We start from the raw sequence: 9565 nt of genomic DNA, 5'->3' as shown, positions 1-9565 counted from the left end.
TAGGATTTGAACCTGGCAGATACATCAGAGAGATCTGCCTGGCACAGACTGGATGCCATGGTTCTAAAATTTTGTTTTGTTGCCAGAATGAACTTGTAAGGAAAAGCAGGCAGTTGACTAAATGGTTAAGATTTTAGGGCATTTTCTATTTCCATTCATAATTCCACTGTGATCATTTCATTCTTTTCAATTAGCTACAATAATAATTCACAGTCCTCTGTGAAAAATTAGTTTGTTTTGAGGAAAAGTCATCAATTAAGTATCAATAACTAATTAGGGAATTGTTGACAGCCAACTGAGAGCAAGTATGGAAATCCAAGTGAGGATCCTATGAGTATGCAATAGTGAGAAAGACAAAAGCTGACAAGCTACACACTGGATCCACGGAGCTAAAAATGAAAAAAAAAAAAATCAGGGACTCTTCCAGAGGCACCTGTATCTCTCATAGATAAAAGCTGTTGGGTCAGAGTGTTTATAAACAGAAATCTACTATTCTGGAAGACCACAGTCTATCTTCATTCTAAAGTGTACATTCCTCGTTCCTCAGTCATTACACTGGCTTTCAGAATCCTACTGACCTTTTTGGCCTCTCAACTTGCAGCTGAAGATGCTGGAAATAGAAATATTCCTTTTTTTTTCCCCCTCTTGTCTCTTTGTTCAATGTTTAATTTGCCAAGTATTGCAGGAGTACAGGCAACTTCCATTACTACCAGCAAGAAAGTGAGTGGGCTACAAACACTGGAATAAGAGCAATTGTTAGGTTTCAGACCCCCAGAACAAACAGCTGAGGTCCATATTTTTACATACCAAAGCAGACCTAGTGACCATGTTCTCCCAGCTTCCTTCAGTTCCCAGCTGGCATACTCCACCCTCTACCCTGGACTGGACTGCCCTTCCCCCAAGGGCTCTTCTAAATATAATCCAGACATTTTGGTCTCTCTCCCCACTTTTTCCTTCTCTCTGCACCTGCACTTTCTTTCTATTCACTCTCCTCTCTGTCTCCCTCCCCATAGAGACTTCCCTGGCCTCTTTACTTGGGCCCAGTGAATTTGCCCAATAAACCTGTGTTTGTATATATTTTTCATCTGGCTTGAATTGGCTCAATTCACCGGTGGAGAAAATAACATCAATTGTAGAAATATATACAGGGGACTTTGCCAGTGGAGGAAGAAGTGGTCTCAAGCATCATGACAATTCCAAGAAAGATATGTGAATTGAAAAGGACTTGGAAATCCAAGGCTTCCCATTAACATCCCTCCTACTCTGAACGGATCCAGGTTTCACATTTAAAATGTTGCCATTATGTATCACATTGTGTTTTTCTATTAATACCTTTCTTTGAAGTAGGCTGGCCTTTTTATTATCATTTGTAATTAATTATACAGAGTATAAGTTTCATTGTGACATTTTGTTGGTGGTTTGTTTTTATGTTTTGTGTTTTGTTATTATTTCTGGAGACAGGGTCTCATGTAGCTCAAGCTGGTCTTGAACTCATTGTGTAGCCCAGGATAATCTTGAAGACTCCACTCTACAAATTCTTAGATTGACAAATAATGTCATACTAATCAATAACAGCTTTGGAACATAAATAAGGAATTTCTTTATGGTTTCTATCAGTAAATATACATTTTAAATGCTTTTATACCCATGTTACCTAAAGATTTCTTGGACAAAAAGGAGCCAATCGAGCCAGGCAGTGGTAGCTCACACCTTTAATCTTAGCACTCAGGCAGCAGAGTCAGATGGTCTCTGTGAGATCGGGGACAGCCTGGTCTACAATGTGAGTTCCAGGATATCCAGGGCTACACAGATAAACCCTGTATAGGAAAGCAAACAAACAAAAAAGAATCCAAGTGTAAAAGTGTACGGAGCATCAATATAAATAAGTTCTACCCTCTCGGAGGCATAGGGAATATTAGTTAGATCAAGCTAGGTAACTATCTGAATCTCAACCTCCCTGTGAGATCAGTGTTTAAAGGGGCAGGGTGAGGCCACACTGGCCTCTGGATCCAATGTTATAGAAACATCTGTATTTTCTAGAAAACCAAAGCCAATCTCTCTCCAGAATTCTAGCTCTGACTGGACCTCTGTTCTCTGAGCTATCTTTTGCAAGTAGTTCTATCATTCACCCAACTTTAACTAGGGAACAAGATAATATGGTTTTAACTCAATTTTCAGCCTGAGAGAAACACAAGAGCCTTACCAAGTGGTTTATAGAAAGTTGAACACTTTTTTGTCTCATTAAGTGCTAGACAACAAGTACATTTAGGTGGAGACAAAATACTTGTACTACATAGTAGAAGCATAAACTTTAACTCTATATTTTTAGAATCAGAGCAGAAAATAAAAATGTGCTTTCCTCGAGTAATTACTTTTTTTTTAAAGGGTGACATTTCTTTCTATTAATGTAGATAAGAATCTAAGCCATCAACCTGACTCATTTTATGACCAGCATCTATCAAAGGATTACCTTTTAATGATCAGCATCAGACAGGACTTAGTCCCACCAAGACAGTCCACTTGTTACTTATAGTACCAAGAACTCTTTAACAAATAGATGTAGCATAAGAAATATGGCTACTGCTCTGTCTTGATTGTTTTTACATTTATTGTGTGTACATGCATGTAGAAGTAAACTGACACTGTGAAAGGACTCACTGTGTAGACCAGACTATCCTCTAAAAATCATGGTGATCCTCCTACCTCGCCCTCCCTCCTGTGTGTAGAAATTCCAGACATGTACTACAAGGCCTAACCAAGAACTGCTTCTAAAAGAGGAAGCAAACTAAACTGAATGGAACCGTAGGCTAAGCCTTAGAACCAGGTAGCTGAATCCCAGGAGAAGCAGGCTAGAAGGTCAACCTTAATACTACAATAACATAAACATTCTTTTGCTCCAGACTAAGCCTAACAATGTTAGAAACCTTAGATAAAAGCTTTTACTCATATAAAGTGAGCCATCATAGATATGTGAATATTATTCTTAGGAAAAAGAACCCATTTCTTCCCTCATTAAAGTCTCAGCTAGCTAGAAACATGCTAAATTAAATCTATGAACACCTGGGCTATTAAATAATGCAATACACATACTGACCTTTTTCTTTACAGTAATGTAAAATAAATAGGCTATGATCTATGTCCAGAAGTCGCCTCACAAACCACATGAACACCATCTCACTCAGACAGGGATAGTTCATTGGGCATTTGTCCCAGGACTGATTGATCAGGGCCACAGACCAGACTCAGAAGCTGACTGTGATGTTGAGTCAAGATCCTATAGGGCTTTTTAAGCCTAAAATCTACAAACATCTTTGCCAGGTTATCCCACCAATCAGGATTTAGGGATAGGGGATTTCCTTAGGAACATGTCTTTGTTGTACACTCATCCTGTTCTTATTGGTTGGGGTATTCAACTGTAACGGGACTTTCCTTATCTAATGTCTATGTCTTAACTTACCAACCAGGGTGTTAGTTACCTACATACATGTCTCTTTTTGCCAAGTAGGATGTCAGTTCTCAAGGAAGGCTTGGGAACTTAAACTTTACTTGGCTCCTACTCAAAATGTAAGTCTTATTACAAATAGCTTGTTATTGGTATTTTTTCTTATGTTGAGATCCATCCCAGGGACAGTTTTTAAAAGCAAAACCCATAAAAGCTTATATATAGTTGCAGGAAGTGCTGCCTGGATGTTGGTTTGGGTCCAAGTTTATTGTGGCTAACTATACAAAGCAGTTATGACTTCTGTTGTGATTGTTTTCCAAGAACACCAAAGCACAGAACATAACAGAATCTCTAATCACCTAGAGCATGAGAAAGTTTCCTAGTAACAGCACATGAGAAAGTATCCTTATACCATTAGTAACAGCACAAAATGGCTGACTGGACAAGTAACACTTACCTAGGCCTTAACATTGTAGCCTATTCATCTAGTTGGCTTGAGCATCTATTCCTGCCAGAGTGAACCCAGGTTGGGGACAGGCAGAGGTAGCTAGAAAGCTCATTCCTCTAAGGAGTTTCCTCTGTGGATAAAGGATGCCATCTAGCAAGGACTTTGGGAATGGCAGTAGTAAGCCTCAGGCTCCACATGGTGTAGTCTACGGTTTCATGGATCTGTGAGGCCAGTTCTCACTTATTACAGAAGAAATTCTGCTCCCTGAGTGCTTATTGGACCATAGAGAGTGTCTGCTGCTTATAGTTCAACCTTCACAACCCTGTGTGTTCAGGAACTGAGTGAGAAACCACTGAATCCTCTCTCCAGGCTAAATCTACCCTCTCTGTGTTTGGAAAGGGAGTGATTATGTTTTTGATTGTCTTAGTCCATGCAGGTTGCTGTAACAAAACACATACCTAAAACTGAGTAATTTGTGAACCACGAAAATGGTAACCAACTTATAGACTTGGAGGCTGGGAAATCTGAAATGAAGGTGCCATCAGATGTGGTATGTCTAGATTCTTTCTTCCATAGATGGTGTTTCTGGGCTGTATCCCCACAAAGCCCTAATCTCAGGAAGACCCTATCCTCATGACCTAACACCTTGAAGAGGCCCTGCCTTTTAATATCAGCACATGGAATTTTGGAATTTTTGTTGGGTTTGTTATTTTAAAGCATTTCTTTTTTAAAATTTGTGTTTTGCTTTTGTTTTTGTTTTTATTTGTTTGTTTGTTTTGGGGTTTTTAAAAACATTTTCTGGGGATGGTAAAAGTAAGAAAACAACTTGCAGGAGTTGGTGCTCTCCTTCTATCATGTGAGTTTCAGAGATAAAACTCAGATCATTAAGCTTGGCAGCAAGCACCTTTATCACTGAACAATTTGTCCACCACTACTTGTTTCTTGAAACAGAGTCTCAAAAAAATGGAAGCACTATTCTGCCTTCACGATACATCTTCACATCACAATATAATTTGGAAACTGTTCCATATGTGACTCTTCAGGCTGCTTTGTTCTTTTTATATAGACGGTGTACTTGTTCTAAAGATGGTTAGACTAGAATTTAATTAGCCATTTGCAGGTGAATATGACTATTTTGTCCCTTCTTTTTCTGTAACAAATACTAAATATTTTTGCTATTATAATGAGGGGACACACACACACACACACACACACACACAGCCATTAGGCCAGGTATGGTGGTGATTCATGCCTATAATCCCAGCATTATGAAGGCAGGGGCAGAAGAATTGCTGAAAGTTTAAGAGAAACCTGGTTTTGTTTATATATAGCCAATTACAGAATTACCAGGGATATATAGCAAGGCCCTGTTAAATAATAAATATAAAATAAAATTTACTCTCTGGTGTTTAGTTCTATGAGTTTAGACATATGCACAGACATAGAATAGTGTCATCACTACTGACTTTTTAAGTATTCTTTTCCTTTCCAAGAAATAAGAAAAAATGAATAAATGAAAGGAACAAAAAAAGAAACTGAATCCTTAAAAATATCAGATTTACCATCTGACCCAACAATTTCAACTCTTAGTTACCTACACAAAGGAACTGAAAACATATCCAAAGTGATCTGTACAAAAACTTGTACATAAATGTCAGTAGTAGCACTATGTACAGTAGCTACAAGGTGAAACAACCCGTCTGCCTTAATGAATGGATAATCAAATTATGTCATACTCATATCATGGAAAATACATTCCATGATTTAAAATGAAGTATTAATATGAACATTTTGAGGGCTGGGTGTGGTGGCGCACGTCTTTAATCCCAGCACTCGGGAGGCAAAGGCAGGCAGATTTCTGAGTTTGAGGCCAGCCTGGTCTACAAAGTGAGTTCCAAGACAGCCAGGGCTATACAGAGAAACCCTGGAGAGAGAGAGAGAGAGAGAGAGAGAGAGAGAGGAGGCCCAGAGGAAAAACCATTTAAATTATATAAAATATCTAAAAAATTTATAAAGACAGAAGCACAGATTGGCAGTCATCAGTGAATTGAGAGTAATTGCAGAATTAAGTATGGTGGTTACCCAATATTATGGATATTCTAAAACCTACCGAGTAATCTACTCTAAAATGGTAAATTTTATTATGTTATATAACTTTAATTTTAAAATAATGTAAATATCTTATTGGTGTATTTGTGTGTGTGTGTGTGTGTGTGTGTGCGTGCATGTATACATGTATGCATGTATATGGGTGCCTGTGGAGGCCAGAAGAGGGCATCATATCTCCTGGAACTAGAGTTACTATTGTCAGCTACCCATTGTGAGTATTGGAAATTGAACTCATGTCCTCTGAAAGAGCAGAACATGATGCTCTTAACCACTGAACCATGCCTCCATCCAAATTTTTTTTTAAATGGTACCTGAAGAGATGGCTCAACAGTGAAGCTCTTGGAGAGGACCTACCTGGGTTTGCTTTCCAGTACTCACATAGTGGTTCAAAATCATCCACAGCTCCATTTCTAGGAAACTGGACACTCTTCTGACCTTCATGGGCATCAGGCAAATACATGGTAGAAAGTCATACATGCAGTAAAACACAAAGTAATTTTTAAAAAGTAATTAATATCTGAAGAATTTATAGATTAACCAAGCAACTCCTAATATGAATGCATGGGACAAAAACTGCAATCCACAAAGTGCTTTTGTTTACTGAACAAGTAGGTAAGCACTATTGTTGTAACTTTATAGATCATGAAATGACAGACCAGAAAAATAAAAGACCCATAATCAGAAAGCTGTAGATTTGGGATTCCAAGACCACATGACTGCATGGTGTTCTTGAATTATAGGGACTGGATTTTCCTTGAAAGCAAGAATATGGCAGGAAGCCTGGACTCCATAGGAACAGATCAGTTAATTAGGGAAAGAGATACCAGAGAAGGGACAATTCAATTACCCAAAGAAGAACTCAACCCCAGCATGCAGAATGGAATGAGTACCTGGGGTGACCAGTCACAAACTACCATGTAGAAGGATGGAGTGAGATTCCATGAAGGAAAGGAATATTAAATCATTGTAAGTGTTTTCCATTAAGAAATTGCACATTATGGTGCACTCCTTTCCAGTCCTTGGAAGGCAGAGGCTGAGGCAAGCAGAAGGACCATGTCAGAGAGAGAGAGAGAGAGAGAGAGAGAGACAGAGACAGAGACAGAGACAGAGACAGAGACAGAGAGACAGAGAAAGACAGAGAGAAACTCCACATTAGGAACAGGGCATGCAGCTCAGTTAGTAAGTACTTACCTAACATATATGAACCCCTGGTACAATCCCCAGCACAACATATACTGGATGTGGAGGATCCGGTAGGAGTTCAAGGTGAGTTTGAGGCCAGCCTGGGCTATAGAAGACTCTGTCCTCCCACCACCACCACCACCAAAAAATAGTTGCAGGTTAGAACCCTTGCTACCCTATTGCCTTAGAGGGGCTAGTCTGTAACCTCTCCTCTAACATCTCTCTCATTCTCCCTTCTTTCTGAGACATGTCCTTTTTTCCCACTTGAGAGGGACCAAAGAAGAGACAAAAAACAAAAAACAAAAAGCCTGCACCTTCATTCTTAGAAAATCTTATCTCACCTATACCCACCTATTTCCACCTCTGACCTCAGTATCTTGAGCCTTCCAGGCCTGGAGAGCAAGTTTTTTCTTCAAAAAATTCAAGGCCTTCACTAAATGATTTACAGAGTAACAGAATGGAGACCATAAAAAAGTGTTTGAAAATAGAAAGGTTGTTTTGTATCTGTTGTGTGCTTTGAGACTAGTCACCAATAATTCTGAAATGTAGATAGCCAAGAGGAATCAGCTATTTAGTTCAATTTCCCCTTCATAATTCCATGGTTCCTCATCCCACCTCTATAGTAGGAACTGAAGAAAGCACATCTGAAGGTGACTCATCTGAGGATCCTTTGCTTGAAAAAGAAAAATTAAAGGACTTTTAGTTATTTGAAAACCAAGTCAACTTATTTTTAACTAAAGTTTGGAACTGAGTCTACCCTTCATTGTGGGTAGAGGGATTGCTGCACAGAGAAAAGGCCTCTAAGGGACTTGAAAGGAACTGGAAGGATGACAGAATTCTTGATGGTATAGTTCATATCCTGCTTCATGTTAGCCTTGTCTGGTCTAGAGTTCTGTTGGGTATTCACCAGAGAAGACTGCTTAGACATGTGCTTAAGCCAACAGAAAGTCTTAGCAGCTGTCCAGTGACTATATTGGGTGTTTAGGATACCAGTTGTCTTAGTCAGGGTTTCTATTCCTGCACAAAACATCATGAACAAGAAGCGAGTTGGGGAGGAAAGGGTTTATTCAGCTTACATTTTCCACATTGCTGTTCATCACCAAAGGAAGTCAAGACTGGAACTCAAGCAGGTCAGGAAACAGGAGCTGATGCAGAGGCCATGAAGGTATGTTCTTTACTGGCTTGCTTTCTTATAGAACCCAAGACTACNANCCCAGAGATGGTACCACCCACAAGGGACCCTCCCCACTTGATCACTAATTGAGAAAATGCCTTACAGCTGGATCATACGGAGACATTTCCTCACCGGAAGCTCCTTTCTCTGTGATAACTCCAACATGTGTCAAGTTGACCCAAAACCAGCCAGTACACCAGTGAAGCCTCAACCCTTTTTCATGATGAAAAACATGAACACAAAAACCATGCCCTGAGTTGGCATACTTCAGTTAACAAGAAAAGTTAGCAGAAGCAGAATTACAGAAGCCAAAACGCAAGGTTAGGACATTTAGAGTTAATGATATTCCAACCATTATGTCTCTCATGCCCCTTAAAATAATATATCTTGGGTTCTAGTTCTTTCAATGATTTGTCAGCATAGTCTAAATACATACAGACTTCCTCATAAGCAGAGCCTGTATGGCATGCTCAATACCTGTTTACTACATGATTAACGTCACAGTGGTATAGGTTAAGAAAATGGTTAAGGTTATAAAGAGCTTGTCAGGCAAGCATGAAGACCTGAGTTGGGATCCCCAACACCCACATAAACAGCAGTGTCCCTGTAATCCCAACTCTGGGGAGGCAGGCAGAGACAGCAGGACCCTGGGGCCAGAGCATCTAATCAGTCAGAGAAACTCTGTCTTAAAAAAAAAAAAAGTGGAGTGGGTAAAGTGTTTGCTGTGCCAGCATGAGAACTTGAGTTCAGATCCTTAGCATCCATCATAAAAAGCCTGGTATAATAATAGTAGCACACATCTGTAACACCAGCCCTAGGTTGTGGGGGAGGGAGACTGGCACATCCTGACCAAGTAGACTAGCTGCAGTCACAAGCTCTGACATTCCCCTGGCCTTCATATGTGCACACAAGGGCAAGTGTGTGTGTGCGCGCACACACACACACACACACACACACACAAGTACATACACACAGAAAGTAAAGAGCAATTGAAGAAAATATCCAATGTTTGCCTCTGATTGCCACATGCACGTGCATACACACACTCAAACACACACACAGTGATTGTTAGATGCAGGTTTTATCCAACACCAGAAGGCTATATGTAGAAATTGAGTAGGAAAGGAAAAGTATTTCAGAAGCTAAGAGGGGCTGGTGTTAAGAGAGTACCAGGAGGCCAGGCGTGGTGGCACACGCCTTTAATCCCAGC

Source organism: Mus pahari, chromosome 1 (assembly GCF_900095145.1).
Source record: "Mus pahari chromosome 1, PAHARI_EIJ_v1.1, whole genome shotgun sequence".
Taxonomy (NCBI): Eukaryota; Metazoa; Chordata; class Mammalia; order Rodentia; family Muridae; genus Mus; species Mus pahari.
This window is presented reverse-complemented; position numbering follows the sequence as displayed.